Source organism: Oncorhynchus kisutch, linkage group LG27, assembly GCF_002021735.2.
Source record: "Oncorhynchus kisutch isolate 150728-3 linkage group LG27, Okis_V2, whole genome shotgun sequence".
Lineage (NCBI taxonomy): Eukaryota > Metazoa > Chordata > Actinopteri > Salmoniformes > Salmonidae > Oncorhynchus > Oncorhynchus kisutch.
The window spans coordinates 33283330-33302854 of record NC_034200.2 but is presented as its reverse complement, the minus strand read 5'-3'; the positions used below and the strand labels follow the sequence as shown (position 1 = coordinate 33302854).

Below are 19525 nucleotides of genomic sequence, written 5' to 3'. Positions count from 1 at the left end.
GAAAATAAACGGTGATATGGATTTGAACTATGACAACTATTTTATTCTTGCTCTATTCTCCCTCTAAAGTGGAACTGTCAAAATACAAGGTCACCTGACCATTATGTAGACCTCGAAGAATTTGAGCTCGTTCACGAGGCTAGACACGAGCACGGACTGCGCATGAGCATTTGATCTATAAATCAGGCGATGGGTGGCTTGTTGTTAGATACTTGTTTTTACTTTTACGCGTAATCCTACCACTAATAATTGTGGACGAACATCGTCAGACCTGACTTTGTTGACTTCGTCATGTTCAGCTATCGACCTGGGATTTTAAAACATTTTCCGTGCGCTTTTGTGTGAAAGTGCGAGTGATTACATTAATTTTGTATTTTGGGGGACTCAATAATGAACGTTATAATCGTTGATGGTTGCGCACGCTAGACTTTGGAAATAGAAAAGCACCACAATGGCAAGCAATGTCAAACGTTGTAAGTTAATTGGACTCTGTGTTTATAGTAATCGTTAATAGTAAGCGCTGCCAAAAATATGTTGTGAAGAATTACCTTTCCAGAAATATCCACCTAAAGGCGTGCGTAAAACTCTTGCGCAAGAGCTCCAACGGCAGCAATGGTTTATGCGCTATAGTAATGCGCACGGCTCTGTGTGATTTATCTATGTATTATTTAATTATTTATTATTTACTTTATTGACTTAATCCTGGTTATTTACTGGTACTTTTACATGAGTTGTTGACATTATCCCCTTGCACCCTCAGTCAATCAAGAGATAGGGACACAAATATTTAAATCATCCCTTTAAAGGACAATAGCCTGTCCAGTAGGCAGCTTGAACCACTAAATGAGGTGTGAACTTTCACCTGTGTTTATGCTATTTCATCTATTCAACTCAGTGGAAGCTGCTGAGGGGAGGAAGGCTCATAGTAATTCCTGGAATGGAGTCAATTGAATGGTATCATTTACCGGACGTGCTACCTGTCCCAGACCTGCTGTTTTCAACTCTCTAGAGACAGCAGGAGCGGTAGAGATACTCTCAATGATCGGCTATGAAAAGCCAACTGACATTTACTCCTGATGTGCTGACCTGTTGCACCCTCGACAACTACTGTGATTATTATTATTTGACCCTGCTGGTCATTTATGAACATTTGAACATCTTGGCCATGTTCTATAATCTCCACCCGGCACAGCCAGAAGAGGACTGGCCACCCCTCATAGCCTGGTTCCTCTCTACGGTTCGGCCTTTCTAGGGAGTTTTTCCTGGCCACCGTGCTTCTACCCCTACATTGCTAGCTGTTTGGGGTTTTAGGCTGGGTTTCTGTACAGCACCTTGAGATATCAGCTGATGTAAGAAGGGCTCTATAAATACATTTGAATGGATTTGACCACATGGAATCCACGTTTGATACCATTCCATTGACTCTATTCCAGCCATTATTATTAGCCGTCCTCTCCTCAGCAGCCTCCACTGGTTGAACTTGAGTAGCCTAACCTATTAAGGTGCCAGGCAAAATGTTAACAAAGGTGATATTCTCATTGTGTAGCCCCCATCTGTAGTGAACCTTACTTGCTTGAAATCACTGTTTCGTAAGCTACAATATATACTTGAAATGAAGTAACATTGTGTGTGTGTGAGTGAGTGAGTGAGTGAGTGAGTGAGTGAGTGAGTGTGTGAGTGAGTGAGTGAGTGTGAGTGAGTGAGTGAGTGAGTGTGTCTGACTTTCAGATAGCACCTAATGCTGATTCAGAAGCTTTGCTCTTCGCAATATTCTATTTCTTCTCTGATGTTTGTTGTTGACGTGGAACAGGCATGAAAACAGCAATGTTTTCTCTCTAAATCAGCTCTTGGACACCACATCCTCTAGATAAATCTCCAAATCTTCACATGTGTGAGTGACAACTGCAGCAACAACTGTGGCTTTTAGATCACGTTGGTCTAACTCAGTTGTCATTTTGAAATGTGTTAACTTTATTAGTAATGAAAGCCCTATAACATGTTTAGTTGAACAACATGCATTATGACACATTGTGACATAATGATAATAGAAAAAAAGTACAATAATGCTTATTGTAAAGTAAATGCTTGTTGCAAAGTAAATGCTTATTGTAAAGTAAATGCTTGTTGCAAAGTAAATGCTTATTGTAAAGTAAATGCTTGTTGCAAAGTAGTGCTTATTGGTATTTGTAAAGTAAAATACTAAAATCAATCTATTCGGATAAGCAAATAGCCTAATAACAGGAAAATATTGACATATTTGTATACATTAAATACAATATAATTAATACATGAAATAACACATGGCCAACCCAGACATCCCATTATAAGATACTTACATACAATACAATAGTGCCTTTTTAATCAGATATTTATGCTGTCTGTTTAAGCCACTATTGCCTCACTCCAGAATCTCAGAGATTTCATTTTTGGTCAAATGGAGAGAAACGAAGACCAAAGGGATGCCGAACATGCTTCCTCATTCTATAAAACAGAGCTAATTCAAGAAGCCATATGCAACATATGACACTGATGCAATTCTAGCTATGAGTTCTAAAACATTTGTGAAAAGTTGGGTTGGCAATTTTATCTGCATTCTAATCTATATTATGATTCTTGAGTAGGCTAATCTAGGAGGGAGTGTGGTAACTAACCTTGGCAAGTTTGGCAAAACATCACAATGATGTGGCTGAGATGGTAGAGGAAATGTTATAGCCATGTAAAAGGTTCATTTCATAATGATGATTCTTGTTTCTTATTAAAAGAAATATTATTACTTACCATATCCTACCTGTAATTAAAGGGATAGTTCACTCAAATTACAAAATTACATATTGGTTTCCTTACCCTGTAAGCAGTCTATGGACAAGCTATGACAGCAATCCATGCTTTGGTTTCGTGTCCCTGGCACTGTTTCCAGATGCTAATGTTCTAGCATTTGTGGCACAAAACCCATTCAAGTCTTGGGACTGATATTAGCATTTTTCGCGCATCATGTTCAAATCCTCTTTAAGTGACTAAGTGACCTTGTTGAGCTTCATAATCAATTTGAAATCATTTTGGATGATTTTTTAAAGCAAGTAACAGCAAAATATTAATTGTTACTACATACTTGCTTAGTTAATAACAAACACCAGCTGAAATCTTAAATGAAATGCTACTCTGTACGTAATAAGTCAAGGGATTAAAACAATAATATTTTAATTAAAGCATTTGAAGTGGGAACATCTCCTCCAGCTGTTCTCAAACTTACATACATAAACAAAGGGTAAAGAGGTTTAGGCGACTATGGTAACTGATAGTTATATTTCTAGGACGTGATGTCTCCTCCAAAGGCCTATGTTGTCCTCGCTTATCTTTAGTGGTTGAAACATCATGTGGTTTATTCATCTTAGCAGCATTCTTTCGAGACTTTGGTATAATTGAACATGGGCAAGAAGAAACCCATACATACACAGCTTGTGGTAAATACTTACTCAAGCAAAAGACCAATAGTCAGGGTTTGTGAGGTTTCAAAGTCCCACTGGTGTGCAGTTGTTTTGTCTTCCTCCCACTCACCACAGTGACAGCGAGGCAGCCATCTTTCCTGAGAGCTGCAAGATGAACATGCACCAGAACTGTTCATCTTCTGGCCTCTTCCATTCCTATATCAGAGTATGAGCTAAACCTTAATGTACAGAGAGTCAGGCCAATGAAAAATACACTTGAAGTTAAACGTATGCAAGAGACAAATTGATTTTGTCTCAGACAACATAAGAGGAATCAGTCAATGTTGAGTGTGAGAAACTTGTTTTTCTTAATGCTCATCAAAGTAGGGCTACTAGACAGCTGAAAATATGCAGTTTCCTGTATCTTGAAATCAATTCTTGTTGGTGTTGTTTAGTGTCTATTTGAGGCATGATGTAAGAGGGTTGTAACATTGTTGGTATGTAAAAAAAAAAAACATTAGCAGTTCCAAAGAGAAGCATGTTAAAGGATGAGGCTAGTTTTGTCTGCCACTAACCACATATCTTCTATCACAATGCAGGAAACATCTCATCATGACATTACATCATGTACATTATGTTCATACAAATAGAATATACAATGTGTTTATAATGGTCTTTTATGGTCATGGACTTAGTGTAGTTTAGACAAGACAAAGTCTTTCTAAATTGGTTGTGACGTCAAGGAGAATGTTCAAGCACTTCAAGGTCAAAGGTTCAGATTGACAAAAACACAAGGCAGCAAAAGTAGATGTTATCAAAAAATGAGCATACTGTAAATTTTACAACAAAATTCCATAGGCCCATCTCTGTTTTGATTACATAAAAATGTATAATTCTCTGTAGACATTGTTGAGGGAGGCAAACACATTATTGCCTCAGGATATTCTGGATTAGGAACAACAGTACTAAAGTGACATAAAGCTACTAGCTACTATGGTAAGAGAGTGGTGTATTTACCAGATTGACATGTCAAGATTTACAGCTCCTTCGGAAAGTATTCAGACCGATTTACTTTTTCCACAGTTCGTTACGTTACATCCTTATTCTAAAATGGATTTAAAAAGAAATCCTCATCAATCTACACACAATTTTTGGAAATGTTTGCAAATGTATAAAAAATAAAATACCTTATTTACATAAGTATTGTGACCATTTGCTATGAGACTCGAAATCGAGCATGGTGCATCCTGTTTCCATTGATCGTACTTGAGATGTTTCTAAAACTTAATTGTGCCACCTGTGGTAAATTCAATTGATTGGACATGATTTAGAAAGGCACACGCCTATCTATATAAGTCCCCACAGTTGACAGTGCATGTCAGAGCAAAAACCAAGCCATGAGGTCGAAGGAATTGTCCCTAGATCTCCGAGACAGGATTGTGTCGAGGCACAGATCTGGGGAAGGGTAGCAAAACATTTCTGCAGCATTGAAGGTCCACAACTACACAGTGGCCTCCATCATTCTTAAATGGAAGAAGTTTGGAACCACCAAGACTCTTCCTAGAGCTGACCACCTAGCCAAACTGAGCGATCAGGGGAGAAGGGCCTTGGTTAGGGAGGTGACCAAGATCCCCGATGGTCACTCTGACAGAGCTCCAGAGTTCCTTTATGGAGATGGGAGAACCTTCTAGAAGGACAACCATCTCTGCAGCACTCCACCAATCAGGCCTTTATGGTAGAGTGGCCAGACGGAAGCCACTCCTCAGTAAACGGCACATGACAGCCCGCTTGTAGTTTGCCAAAGTCACCTAAAGACTCTCAGACCATGAGAAACAAGATTCTCTGAAACAAGATTGAACTCTTTGGCTTGAATGCCAAGCGTCACATCTGGAAGAAACCTGACACCACCCCTAAGGTGAAGCATGGTGGTGGCATCATTATGCTGTGGGGATGTTTTTCAGCGGCAGGGGCTGGGAGACTAGTCAGGATTGAGAGAATGAAGAACGAAGTAGAGTACAGGGAGATCCTTGATGAAAACCTGCTCCAGAGTGCTCAGGACCTCAGACTGAGGTGAAGGTTCAACTTCCAACAGGACAACAACCCTAAGCACACAGCCAAGACAACGCAGGAGTGGCTTTGTGACAAGTCTCTGAATGTCCTTGAGTGGCCCAGCCAGAGCCCGGACTTGAACATCTCTGGAGAGACTTGAACATAGCCGTGCATCAACACTCCCCATCCAACCTGACAGACCTTGAGAGGATCTGCATAAAAGAATGGGAGAAACTCCCCAAATACAGGTGTGCCAAGCTTGTAGCATCATACCCAAGAAGACTTGAGGCTGTAATTGCTGCCAAAGGTGCTTCAACAAAGTACTGAGTAAAGGGTCTGAACACTTATGTAAATGTGATATTTCAGTTTATTTTTATATTTGCTCAAATATATTATTAAAACTGTTTTTGCTTTGTCATTATGGGGTATTGTGTGTAGATTGTTGAGGGGGAAAAAACCATTTAATCCACCTTAGAATGTAACGTAACAAAATGTGGAAAAAGTCAAGGGGTCTGAATACTTTTTGAATGCACCGTATAGTCTGTTGTGTTGGTCTGAAAGTATATTTGTTTGAAACCAGTTTGAGCTCTGTGAGAGAGCTTCCCTGCTCCACCCTTGAACTGTAGATATTTGAAAGTATCTACATGCCCCATCTCACAAACTTTACCTAGGTGCATAGTTACCTGACAGAGGTCAAAGGTCATGTTTGCAAAACACCCGCTCATTCATTACGGATAGTATGAAGGTAAAAAAGTCCAAAGCTTCAGAGCTTTACAAAATTGGCCAGGATGACAGAATTATTGCATCCATTTGAAAGTGATATGTTGTTAAATTCTCTCAATGAAAAAGAACCTCATGAATCCTCAATGTAGGTCAGATTTTTTTCTTTTTTTCTTGGTAATGCTTCTTCTTTTTCTTCTTTTTCTTTTACAGAACTTTGTGTACCAGGTAGTTACTACGTAATTACATGACCTAATATTGCATTGTAATTACATTTTGGTTTCTTTGAGATAAGCAAATATATTTGAGTTTGAGGTAAGTACCAGAACGTATCCATTGTTACCATGGTAATAACAATTAAGTACCAGCTTAAAACCCCCTAGAGTCTATTGTGTCAATCTAGTAAAAAAATATAGATATTTACATATTTCCTGAGCTTTCTTATATCTCCTAGCTATAAGGCAGATACTTCAAAACCTTATTATTTATGATTTAAGAATTAAACTGAGCTGTAAAGTAATGCTTTACCTTAAAAGACAGAATGCTGGGCATTTACAATAACAATAATAATAATAATACAGAGCAACAGGCACACCAAAAATGTACATGATAGTGTATCATTACGTAATGCAGAATGCCAGGAGGCCTTTTAAAATATTGCACAAGGTTTCATGTTCAACTGTCTTTAACAGTTACTATAGCCATTAAAAAGATATGGTAAAGATAAATGATATTTATTCATGATATGCCATATGCAATCTATATGGATTTAACTTTTTAGCCTTTTAACCTGCATTGATCGTGTCCTCAGGAGATCTACAGACAGGCATTCATTTGATATATATGAGGGTAAAACCACACTGTATATCTCCATGTGTGCACATGTCATGTGAAATGCCACGCCTATAGGCTCTGCATACCTGTGGAGCGTTCACATATTGCCTCAAGGTGATCAACTGTTCTCCTGTGGTTAAGAAACTGTTTGAGCAGCTGTAATAGTTCATCTATTTCAACTTGTTGTTTTGAAGAATATGACCTAGAAATGTCTCAAATAATAGCTGAGTACAACTTTCTTGGCTTATCATAACCCCCCTCCCCCTCAAATAACAACAACAGATGTAATTGCAGGCATGTGAAGTATTGTTAAATAATTAACATGTGAAACTCTGAGAAATACTTTTAAACACTCTTTATTTGACCTTTCATTCAGCAAAAAGCAGAGCATATACACTAGGTACAACAAAGTAAACTGCATGCTACTCAGGCCTAAAGCTAGGATATGCATATTATTAGTAGATTTGGATAGAAAACACTCTGAAGTTTCTAAAACTGTTTGAATAATGTCTGTGAGTATAACAGAATTGTTTTGGCAGGCGAAACCCCGAGCACAATCCAACCAGGGGATTTTTTTTTTTAGGTCAATCTGTTTTCCATTAGGTTTTTATGGCAAGCCCGTTTTAATATAAATATGATTGCAGTTCCTATGGCTTCCACTAGATGTCAACAATCTTTAGAAATTGGTTGATGTTTTTCCTTTGCGTAATGAAGAAGTAGCCTTTCTGGGAGTTGAGCCTAGTGGAATCTTTTGTTTGAGGCGCAAGACCTGAGGCGCACAACCTGAAGATCACTCCACTTTGATTTGATCTGCTATTGAACACAGTTTATCCCATCTTAAATGTTATTGATTATTTACGTTTTAAAATACCTAAAGTTAGATTAGGAAAGTTGTTTGAAATGTTTGGACCAAGATTACAGGTAATTCATTAGATAATTTGTAGTCATGTTGGGCGGGTTGGAACCGGTGTTTTTCTGAATCAAATGCGCCAAATAAATGGACATTTTGGGGATATAACAACGGAATGAATCAAACAAAAGGACCATTTGTGATGTTTACGGGACATATTGGAGTGCCAACAGAAGAAGATCTTCAAAGGTAAGGCATTAATTATATTGTTATTTCTGAGTTTTGTGTTGCGCCTGGTGGGTTGAATTATGATTGTCATGTGTTTGTATGATGGGGTGCTGTCCTCAGATAATAGCATGGTTTGCTTTCGCCGTAAAGCCTTTTGGAAATCTGACACGGTGGCTGGATTAACAAGAAGTTAAGCTTTATTTTGGTGTATTGCATTTGTGATTGTATGAAAGTGAAATATTTCTAATAATTTAATTTTAATTTTGCGCTCTGCCATTTCACCGTATGTTGTCAAATCGATCCCACCATCGGGATTTGATCCATAAGAAGTTTCAAAGGGGAACTGCCTACTAGAACCAACTTCTCTGGTTATAAACAGCCCGTGGGGCATCAATATGAGTCAGAAACATTAATTAAAATTTACAAATTGAATACAAAGTGTAAATAGGATAATTTTGTTCATAAAATCAGTATTGTCCAAAACGAGATTTGTAACTGAATGTGTCACAACGTGTATGTATGGGTGGGGTATGGATTACTGACATGCCAGCTTTTGCCAATGATGTCCAATTGCCCAGAGACAACAAGATGTGGTCCGGCCCCAGCTGTCATGTGTTGTGGACATGTTTTCAAGTCTGCAACGCACACACACTTGCTTGGCATAGGAGTGAAAATGGACTTCCGTAAAGTTGGTGCAAAGTTCTAATGCATTCACCAATATGGCAAAGAATGGATTACATATAACAAACGTACGACATGATGACTGTGACTGGCCTGTGGTGAGTAGCTAGCTATGATACTGTGATTTAACTAGATAAGTACATAGCCTCTGGCTAATGTGTAAAATCATATAGAGGAAATTTGCATAGCCAACGTTGCAACTGACGATTAGATGTAACGTTAGCTGGCATACTATCAATACATTTTTCACTGGAACTGGTTAGCTAAGAAGATCCCTCCGACAAAGATATTGATAACTTAACCAGATTTGGAAGTTAGGTAGCAATCTACTTTTATGAGAATCCGCATGTTGTTTGGGTTAGTACTTGCTCTCAATAACTCAGTCCTTGGCGGTTTTCTGCCTTTACTGTAATGGAATTGGGAGTCATGATCAAGGTTGGTTAGCACTAGCTATCTAGCATTTGGGGGCTTCATCTGCTACTAGTGCTAAAACAACATCCCTGTTCTCTTAAACAATCTATTGTGTATTTTCTATGGTAAAAATAAATGAAGGATGGTACTTGTCTAGCCTGAGTACCAGTCTTTTTAGCTAACATGCTACAAATATGTGGCAGCAAGCATTCAGCAACACTACTTACAAAACATGCATTTCAAAAATTAGGTGCTTTGTAAAACTAAAACTAGTGGCAACTGAGTTAAACGAGACAAAACCTTAAAAGGAAAACTCCATCCAAAAACTCTTTCAACAATATATATATTTCTGTATTTTGAAAGTTACATATCTTGAAAACTTGATTGCTGACAAGCAAAATATTTTGGGACTATATCAACAATGGACTAATGAATCAAATGGGTGAGGTTTTCCTTGAACTTTACTTGAGTATTGAAACACATGGTTGGGATGGTATTGGGCCAGATTTAAGAAATATTCATCCTGAGGTGTTATGAAACATGACATGGTGTGTTGTAACACCAAATAGTCAAGAGTTGTGCAACATCTTGCCAAAGACTGGGAGCACTAACCCGGAAAAGCTTGAAAACATTATTACAGTGTTTTGAATCCTGTCTAGTGCAGAATTAAATCCCTTCTCTTTTGGTGTTGCTTCCTCTCTCTAAAGCTCCTAAACACTATGATGCTGTTTTGAATCCTGTCTAGTGCAGAATTAGATCCCTTCTTCTGGAGTTTCCAAATACTGTAAATGGGAGTTCCTCCTCTTTTTGTATATTCCCTGCTCTTATATGGTGTGTTGATAAACTCATCGGTAATTCTAAAAGGTCAAATGTACAGTATTATGTTCAAACAAAAGGACATGAGAAAAAAATGTTTTGTGAAATTATAAATGAATACGTTTGTCCAGGATAATAATTAATAAGTATAAAATTACTTTTTCAAGATATGATTGAAGCTTCAAATGCTTTATATTCTATTTGCAAATTATAAAACGACAAAACATTAAAAGGTCTTAAACATTTTTACATTGATAGACATTTTTATATTTAGAAAGATCTGTATGTAAGGTATCAAAACTATGAAATAACACATGGAATCATGTAGTAACCAAAAAAGTGTTAAACAAATCAAAATATATTTGATATTTGAGATTCTTAAAAGTAGTCACCCTTTGCCTTGATGACAGCTTTGCACAGCTTTTGGCATTCTCTCAACCAGCTTCATGAGGTAGTCACCTGGAAGTAATTTCAATTCACAGGTGTGCCTTGTTAAAAGTTCATTTGTGGAATTTCTTTCCTTCTTAATGCATTTGAGCCAATCAGTTGTGTTGTGACAAGGTAGGGGTGGTATACAGAAGATAGCCCTATAGAAATGGACATTAGACCGGTGGAAATCTGTCGTTTGGTCTGATGAGTCCAAATTTGTGATTTTTGGTTCCAACCGCTGTGTCTTTATGAGATGTAGAGTAGGCGAACAGATGATCTCCTCATGTGTGGTTCCGACAATGAAGCATGGAGGAGGAGGTGTGATGGTGCTTTGCAGCACTCCATCAGATGACCTGGCCTCCATAATCCCCTGACCACAACCAAATTGAGATGGTTTGGGATGAGTCGGACCGCAGAGTGAAGGAAAAGCAGCCAACAATGTGCTTAGCATATGTGGGAACTCCTTCAATACTGTTGGAAAAGCATTCCAGGTGAAGCTAGTTGAGATTGAAAGAATGCCAAGAGTGTGCAAAGCTGTCATCAAGGCAAAGGGTGGTTATTTGAAGTATAAATATAAATTATATTAAATATAAATTAGATTTTGATTTGTTTAACACTTTTTTGATAACTACATGATTCCATGTAATATTTCATAGTTTTAATGTCTTCATTATTATTCTGTGGAAAATAGTAAAAATAAAGAAGTAGGTGTTCTAAAACCTTTGACCGGTAGTGTGGCCCTGAACATTTTGATTGTAACATTATTTATAATCTCACAAAGTTGCCTGGCAACTGTAGCCTATAATTAGTGCCAAAGTCTACCCTAGGAAAAAAAATATTAACATTATTTAAAATGTTAATTAAAATATTGACAGAAAATCAAATCAATATTTATAATCAATCAATATTTATGCTTTAAACCATTTGCAATTTAAAAACATTTCATTATATGAGAGACAGTCTGCCAAAACATGTAAAAGGCTGCAGCCAAACACAACATGCACTGAAACACCAACCAGTGTTTTCACACCACTCTCTTAAAAACTCAATGACTCACATTGAATAACCACTTTGGCTGTTTCAGAGTACATCCATTCTGTTTTGAAATATATTCAGTGTATCATAACACTTACATTGGGTTTACATGAAAAAAAACTCCAAACACCAGGTCTCAGCTTAGGTGCACTACTTTTCATGGTTTTACTACACAATGATGATTTTATGAGTCTCTCTATTTTAACAGTTTGGTGGATTTGCTGATCGGCAGTGTCGTGGGAACACCCCTACCATATCAGGAACAGAAGGCTGAGGAAGTACGTGGCCAGACACCAGTCCCACTTCAGGTTGGTCACTTTTGATCTGGTCATAGGTCAAAATACTATCACTTGTCTGTCCTGGAATATAGCTAACAACCACTGATAATGTAATCAGTGCTGTGTGTACCAACTCTACCTTGTTTTTCTACAGATGGAGGACAGGAGAGGTGGTTTGTCATGGAGTCCCCTGACTAAAAGACAGGTTTATACAGATGTCTGGGGGAGAGTGGAGTGTTTCTGAGAGGATTGTGTCTGTCTTTAAAAAATGTATTATGATTGACTAGGCCTGGCTCCCCAATGGGTGGGCCCCTGCCCAGTCATGAGAAATCCATAGATTCGGGCCAAATGAATTTATTTCAATTGACTGATTTCCTTATATGAACTGTAACTGTGTAAAATCGTTGAAATTGTTGCATGTTGCGTTTATATTTTTGTTCAGTATACATTGAACACATGGTTTCCATGTGTTTGGTGAAATTCCATTCACTACATTTTGGCCATTATTATGAGCTGTTCTCCCCTCAGCAGCCTCCTGTGTTGTGCAATGTCCACATGTAGCCTACACCTGTAGGTATATTAGGGAAAGATCTAACAGTGGACATAAGGAGAGACAAGACAAAACAAGCCAGTTATAGAAAACTGTGTTGACAGCTGAGCTGACTGAAGACCAGGTAATCAACTGGCAGTTGTTGGTATCGATTCACAGTAACATGTGATCAGGGGGTTACATGACGTGACAAAACTTCAAGTTGGAAGCTATTTTTGTAGCAAGGTGTTGTAGAAGGTGTGTCTCATGACACACATTCCAGACACTGGTAACTTCTTGCTATCTTGGTATAGCTGTGATTTGTCAGAGAAATTTCAGCTAGCTAGATGGATAGCCAGCTGTAGCTATCCCCAAGCAATGCTAGCTAGCTAGCTTCTGTCAGATTGGCTAAACACAACGTCAGCGCAGGCTTTAGCCTACACATAGAACTGAATCAGCAGATCATCTTGAGATGGCAGGTCACTCAGGAGGGGACAAGTCTTCAACTTCAGAACTTCTCTCCATAGCAAAGCTAGCTCAGCTTTCCTCACTGTCACTAAGTTACTCACTACTACCCTTGTTTGTTTGTTGTAAATGAATGGCAAAGACACACCCAAGAAACACCCACATTAAACCACACCCAGAAAGACAACTCTTGTTTGGGATTCAATAATGGCCGCTGCATTTCTTAGTGAGCACCGGAAGAAACACATGCAGTTTGCCTTTAATGCCTCATGATGCAAGAGGCAGACTGTGACTCAATTAAAATTCCTAGTAAATCTGGCAATCAGTTAAACCATACAAATTTACGATTTTCCCTATGATATATCACATGCTATCCGTATCGAGTGAACTTTCAGCTGTTTTATCTAGCAATCTGCAGTTGCTACATCAATTTATAGACTTGTAAAATAATTATATGTACCGATTGATTCTTGAAGAATATAACATATTGAACTCATGAACTTAGTTAAACTGTAATATCCCATCAGAACCCAAAATATAAGATTGTTTACTTACTTTTCGCAAATAAACACTGGAGTGATAGATGTGCAGAAGATGAATGTGCAAGTAGAGATACTGGGGTACAAAGGAGCAAAAAAATATATAAATAAAATAAATAACAACATGGGGATGAGGTAGTTGGATGGGCTATTTACAGATGGGCTATGTACAGGTGCAATGATCTGTAAGCTGCTATGATAGCTGATGCTTAAAGTTAGTGATTTTTGCAATTCGTTCCAGTCATTGGCAGCAGAGAACTATATTGTTTGTTGAAATGTAAACAAACAATATAGCGTAGCACCCCGTATTATCGGCATGGTCAACAGTGTTGAATAAATATATTACCTTCAACAGTGTTATCTTGTTTTGTGATTATTGGTGTTGTAAAAATGCTAGCTAACGGGTTAGCTGTTAGTATTTCCACTGAAATGTCAAACATGCTATCAGCTTTTTGATAAGTGGTTTAGCAAAAAAACAATACATCCCGTATTATCGGCATACGGTCCCCAGTTATTGACCACCTTAATATTTTGTTCAATTACCAGATATATCCGTTTACTTTTGTTCCAAAAAATAGATAAAAAGTTGGATATTAAATGATGTGTGGTCTGTCGTGCAGTCGAAATTTACAATATACAGCGTGTCCCACAAAATGTGTCTATAATCTATAATTTTGATATCATGGATAGCCAGTCCTTGCAGCCATAGCTGTCTATGAATTTCAGACTGGTAACATTTCTCCAGCCACATCCCTCAGCTTTTTATCAAAACAGGTGTGGGGAGTATGCTTTGCTATTGTTTCAGTTGCTTATTGCCGCTTTAATACAGGCATGAGCTAACATAAATTTGAAGTTCAGCAGAGGCCGGTGCAAAGTACTGACTGCGCCACGGCATAATCTCTCCATGTGCACAATGTATACTCTCAGAAACATTTCTAAGCATGCACATAGAACCTGGGGTTCAAGTACCTTTCCTTGGTTGAGCAACTTGGTTGATGCTATGTAGAAAACATCCCACTCGAGAAAAAAAATGTATATCACGTTGACTTAATGTCAATAAATGTCAATAAAAAAAACAACTGATGTTGATCTGGCATCTTTGCCTGGCGAGAAATCAAACAAGTCCAATGGTTTTCTCCTCATTTCAAAATTGGTAACTCAATAACATTGGTTTGGCCTTTCCTCCAAATAAATACACGGTTTGACAAAAGCAAAAACATATAGATGTTTCTAGGTGTAACTAAATGTAGACATTTCCACGTGAAAGAAGTGATTGTGTGGGGAGCTGTGGTCCAATGGTAACACTCCCGGCTCTATGCACATATAAGACTCCCTGCCGGAGACCGGGGTCCCAATCCCTGTGTGCTCCCTTCTCTTTGTGTCTTCCCTTCACATACAGTGCATTCAGAAAGTATTCAGACCCCTTGACTTTTTCCAAATGTTGGTTACATTATGGACCTTATTCTAAAATGGATTAAATTGCTTTTTTCCCCCTTCATCAATCTACACACAATACCCCATTATGACAAAAACAGGTTTTTAGAAATGTTTGCAGGAGCTCCCGAGTGGCGCAACGGTCTAAGGCACTGCAGTGCTAGAGACGTCACTACAGACCCTGGTGCGATCCCAGGCTGTATCACAACTGGCCGTGATCGTGAGTCCCATAAGGCATCGCACATTCAGAGACTTACCCGCTGTCTCGCCTGTGTGTTTAGGGTCATTGTCCTGTTGGAAGGTGAACCTTTGACCCAACCTGACATCCTGAGCAGGATCTCTCTCTCTACTTTGCTCTGTTCATCCTTCCCTCGATCCTGACTAGTCTTCCAATCCCTGCCGCTGAAAAACATCCCCACAGCATGATGCTGCCACCACGATTCTTCATCGTAGGGATGGTGCCAGGTTTCCTCCAGATGTGACGCTTGGTATTCAGGCCAAAGAGTTCAATCTTGGTTTCATCAGACCAGTGTCTAATGGTCTGAGAGTCTTTAGGTGCCTTTTGGCAAACTCCAAGCGTGCTGTCATGTGCCTTTTACTGAGGAGTGGCTTCCGTCTGGACACTCTACCATAAAGGCCTGATTGGTGGAGTGCTACAGAGATGGTTGTCCTTCTGGAAGGAACTCTGGAGTTCTGTCAGAGTGATCATTGAGTTCTTGGTCACCTCCCTGACCAAGGCCATTCTCCCCCGATTGCTCAGTTTGGTCAGGCAGCCAGCTCTAGGAAGAGTACTGGTGGTTTCACACTTCTTCCATTTAAGAATGAGGGAGGCCACTGCGGTCTTGGGGACCTTCAATGCTGCAGACATTTTTTGGTACCCTTCCCCAGATTTGTGCATTGACACAATCCTTTCTTGGAGCTCTACAGACAATTCCTTCAACCTCATTGCTTCATTTTTGCTCTGACATGCACTGTCAACTGTGGGACCTTTTATAGACAGGTGTGTGCCTTTCCAAATGATGTGCAATCAATTAAATTTACGACTGGTGGATCAAGTTGTAGAAACATCTCAAGGATGATCAATGGAAACAGGATGCACCTGAGCTCAATTTCAAGTCACACAGTAAAGGGACTGAATACTTATGTAAATAAGGTATTTCTGGTTTTAAAATGTCTAAAAACGTTTTTTCGTTTTGCCATTATGGGGTATTGTGTGTAGATTGATGAGGATCTTTATTTGATTTAGTCCACTTTACAATAAGGCTTTAACGTAACAAAATGTGGAAAAAGTCAAGGGGTCTGAATACTTTGTCTATCAATAAAGCATAAAAATATACAGAAGGAGAGTGACTCTCCACTACCACTCCTTAAAAAAAAGTGATTGTGCAAAATTATTGATTGATAATAAAGACTGGTTCGAAACCCATGAACTGATTGTTATGGCACTTAGATTAAATACTACAGTCCAGTAGTGCAGAATACAAATTAGGAACTTCCTCACGTAGAGTGAATTCCACAGTCTAGTAGTGTGTCAGGTTACTCCAGAGAGAAACCAGATACAATCACATGACATGTAATAAGCTAGAGGTTTCTGAAATATGAACTCAGCTCATCTGTGGGGTATGAGAATGGTTTTGTAACCAGTCATTACTATGAGTGTGAGCGTATTATTTCTCCTAGACTTAAATCGGCATGACATTTCCTGTTGTTCAAAACCCACAATTCTGTTGCTGCTGTTGTTGTTGTTGAAACAGGCATGTCGACAATGTGAACTTGTGGAGAATACAAAAAAACGATGACATCTGGTGGAAGTGGTAGGATGACGCTGCTAGTTATTGTCTTGTGATAAACAGAGAGAAATTAAGTCAATCCCCACGATCTCTTAAGGCCAGGTGGATTAATTATTTGACCCAAATAAAGTATAATAAGAACAACTTTGTATTTTTCAGTTCAAAATCAACCGTTTGTCTTAAATACTTATTTCACCTTTAGTTTACCTGGTTAAATACAATTAAATTTTTATCATCCAATCGAATGACTGTTCACAAACTTTTTTGTTCAACAAAGCTCCTGTGGGAGAAAAGTTATCGAACAGGTGGAAGAGCCCATTGAACTGTGATAGCTCCATTCACGAGATGAGTACAAAGTGAATTTGGGTTCAAATGGCAAAATTAGTGCCTGAATAACAGAGCGTCAAACTGCTCAAGATTAAATCAGGTCACCGTGTCACGAGCAGAATTGATGAGTGGATGTTCGCAAGATCTAGTAGTGATGCAGTACCATAACAGTGCTGTAGATTTGGATAAGCCCTGGTCCTTTAGCGATTACATAAAACACATGTCATTTCAAGCCAGTCTGAGGTCAAGTTCAAATGACCTGACTGTTAACTGTATTAGGAGGCTTTGTGGGCATCCCCAGATTGTGCGTCAGGCCTGGACTTGGAACAGTTCTATAAATAAGGGGTACATGTGTTTATGGAAATGAATGGCAGCTTTGTTGGCTGTTACACGGCTTGTAGGGGTCATGTGTTGGAGTGTCATGCTCTCTTGGAAGGAACTGTGTGTGTGTGTGTGTGTGTGTGTGTGTGTGTGTGTGTGTGTGTGTGTGTGTGTGTGTGTGTGTGTGTGTGTGTGCCTGCCTACATGGGAGAGTCTAGAGCAGGGCTCCAACCCTGTTCCTGGAGAGCCTCCCTCCTGTAGGATCACTCCAACCCTGTTCCTGGAGAGCCACCCTCCTGTAGGATCACTCCAACCCTGTTCATGGAAAGCCTCCCTCCTGTAGGATCCCTCCAACCCTGTTCCTGGAGAGCCACTCTCCTGTAGGATCCCTCCAACCCTGTTCCTGGAGAGCCACTCTCCTGTAGGATCCCTCCAACCCTGTTCCTGGAGAGCCACTCTCCTGTAGGATCCCTCCAACCCTGTTCCTGGAGAGCCACTCTCCTCTAGGATCACTCCAACCCTGTTCCTGGAGATCCACCCTCCTGTAGGATCCCTCCAACCCTGTTCCTGGAGAGCCACTCTCCTGTAGGATCACTCCAACCCTGTTCCTGGAGAGCCACTCTCCTGTAGGATCACTCCAACCCTGTTCCTGGAGAGCCACTCTCCTGTAGGATCCCTCCAACCCTGTTCCTGGAGAACCACCCTCCTGTATGATCACTCCAACCCTGTTCCTGGAGAGCCACCCTCCTGTAGGATCACTCAAACCCTGTTCCTAGAGAGCCACCCTCCTGTAGTATCACTCCAACCCTGTTCCTGGAGAGCCTCCCTCCTGTAGTATCACTCCAACCCTGTTCCTGGAGAGCCACCCTCCTGTAGGATCCCTCCAACCCTGTTCCTGGAGAGCCACCCTCCTGTAGGATCCCTCCAACCCTGTTCCTGGAGAGCCACCCTCCTGTAGTATCACTCCAACCCTGTTCCTGGAGAGCCTCCCTCCTGTAGTATCACTCCAACCCTGTTCCTGGAGAGCCACCCTCCTGTAGGATCCCTCCAACCCTGTTCCTGGAGAGCCACTCTCCTGTAGGATCCCTCCAACCCTGTTCCTGGAGAGCCACTCTCCTGTAGGATCCCTCCAACCCTGTTCCTGGAGAGCCACTCTCCTCTAGGATCACTCCAACCCTGTTCCTGGAGATCCACCCTCCTGTAGGATCCCTCCAACCCTGTTCCTGGAGAGCCACTCTCCTGTAGGATCACTCCAACCCTGTTCCTGGAGAGCCACTCTCCTGTAGGATCCCTCCAACCCTGTTCCTGGAGAACCACCCTCCTGTATGATCACTCCAACCCTGTTCCTGGAGAGCCACCCTCCTGTAGGATCACTCAAACCCTGTTCCTAGAGAGCCACCCTCCTGTAGGATAACTCCAACCCTGTTCCTGGAGAGCCACCCTCCTGTAGGATCCCTCCAACCCTGTTCCTGGAGAGCCACCCTCCTGTAGTATCACTCCAACCCTGTTCCTGGAGAGCCTCCCTCCTGTAGTATCACTCCAACCCTGTTCCTGGAGAGCCACCCTCCTGTAGGATCCCTCCAACCCTGTTCCTGGAGAGCCACTCTCCTGTAGGATCCCTCCAACCCTGTTCCTGGAGAGCCACTCTCCTGTAGGATCCCTCCAACCCTGTTCCTGGAGAACCACTCTCCTGTAGGATCACTCCAACCCTGTTCCTGGAGAGCCACTCTCCTGTAGGATCCCTCCAACCCTGTTCCTGGAGAGCCTCCCTCCTGTAGGATCACTCTAACCCTGTTCCTGGAGAGCCACCCTCCTGTAGGATCACTCCAACCACAGTTGTAATTTACATGATTCAGCTTTATCAACCAGTGCATTATTAGAACCAGGTGCATCAGATTAGGGTAGGAGTGAAAACCTACAAAATGGTAGCTCTCCAGGAACAGGGCTGGAAAGACCTGGTCTAGAGAAGAGTCTTGGAATCAAGCCATCAAAAATCAGGACTTTGTTCCAACATGTGGAAGAAAGAGTAGAAGTCAGAAATGTTGGAATCATAGGTTGGAAAGATTAAGAAAAGCTGTTTCCACAATTGGGACAGAGGCTGGGTTCAATTACAAAATGTGCTTCCTTTGAAAAGTAATTCACACAGATGTAAAATCACTTAATTTGAAATGGAACACAGTCTCTTGTTCAGTCACCATGGTGCCACCTGGTGGGTTATAAACTTAGGCAGAGCATCGCAAGATATTAGATGTTTTCAAAACATCAAAAGTAGTCTAATGTCAAGATAAATCAACGTTCGACACACACTTTATACACTATTATCAATACCAAATTATTTCTGAGTAACAATTAAGTACCTTACTG

General features: G+C 40.3%; 1 long non-coding RNA gene across 2 annotated transcripts; it reads left to right on the top strand.

Annotated features, from left to right (window-relative positions):
• Positions 1–162: 162 nt before the first annotated feature.
• On the top strand, positions 163–13646 carry LOC109872351 (uncharacterized). Of its 2 annotated transcripts, none has more exons than XR_004205774.1 (3): positions 163–473; positions 11687–11786; positions 11911–13646. It is a non-coding gene; the product is annotated as an uncharacterized LOC109872351 (long non-coding RNA). The 2 variants fall into 2 exon arrangements; XR_002252448.2 differs by lacking the exon at positions 163–473 and adding an exon at positions 8625–8885.
• Positions 13647–19525: the final 5879 nt, after the last annotated feature.